Consider the following 1,255-nt stretch of genomic DNA (forward strand, 5'->3'; position numbering starts at 1 on the left):
GCCGCGGCGTGAAGCGACCGAGGGCGAAGCATGGCACGCAGGCAGGGGGTGCGCAGGGCCACCGAGGGCCCTGACCTGAGGCTGGCCAACGTCCTCCTCGAGCTCATCCGGCATGTCACCTTGACCACTCCCCTATTACCCGCACGACAGACGCCACCGCCTCCGCCCTCGAGCAGGAGCATGGGCGCGGCCCGCGTTGGATCAGGCCATGCAGCTCACCCATGTCCGTGGGACGCCCGCCGCGCAGCACGCACCCGAGGAAGGGACGAGCAAGGACAGGAAGTGCCCGTGCGGCGTATGGCCCGATGCGAAGGCAGGCGGCTCGTCCTAGACGCCCAGGATGCACCCGTAACCCCCCTACGGAGACGGGTGAGCTGTGGTTGTATGCGTCTATTTTTGTCACTTGCTCGCGGCAGAATGGCACGGTAAAAGCAAAAAGAAACTTCGTTCTGCGATATAGCACGAGTCAAGCTGCACTCTACCTGACGACCCTGTCTCAGGCCCCCACGGCGTGGCGCAAAGCAGTGCTGGACAGCCGCCGCAGCACGGCCCCAGCCTGCAACGCAACCCACCGGCCCCCACTTTGTAGGCTGCCCTACAGCAGTTATCATCATGCCGGTGGCCGCGGGGTGCACCCCTCGGGGTGGCTCAGGGCCCCCCCCACCAGCAGGCGGTGTGAGGACCGGCTGGGATACGTCCGAATCGTGCTGACACTCTGCTCATCATATGGGTGGGGCAGAAGCATCCGCTGTCGCAGGTCGCTCCAAAGCAGCGCCATCCAGGACGTGGCCGCTGACATCAAGCAGCGACAAGTCGCACTGGCCCTCCCCACGTCCTGTGCGCCTGACCCTGTCGGGGCCAGGGGCGGCTTGGTGTTGGCAGGGATGGGAAGGGGGGGGGGGAGGATCTGCTTGGCTACCCCGGAGTGTGAGCACTTAACGTAGATGGCGTGCAGTGATGTGTCTCTCCTTATTGGAGGCAGCTTTGGCTGGGCGATAAAAAAAAATCTATAAGAGCAGGTGGCGGACGGTTTCTCTAAAAATATGCAAAGAAGGGCGCGTTCCTGCTAGTGAACACGTCAGCGTGGGATGGGGACGGGTATGGGAATCGCCAAAGGTGCCTGGGACTGCGGCTGAATCGGCAGCTGCGTGGCCAGCTTTGGTGCGGCCATTGGTGGCGGTGACGGTGCAGCGCTTGGCGGCGCCAGGGGAGTCGGCGTTGCGAGCGGTGGAGGCACCGAGGACAAGTACGGAGG

This window comes from Leishmania donovani, chromosome 35, assembly GCF_000227135.1.
Source record: "Leishmania donovani BPK282A1 complete genome, chromosome 35".
In the NCBI taxonomy this organism is placed as follows: Eukaryota; Euglenozoa; class Kinetoplastea; order Trypanosomatida; family Trypanosomatidae; genus Leishmania; species Leishmania donovani.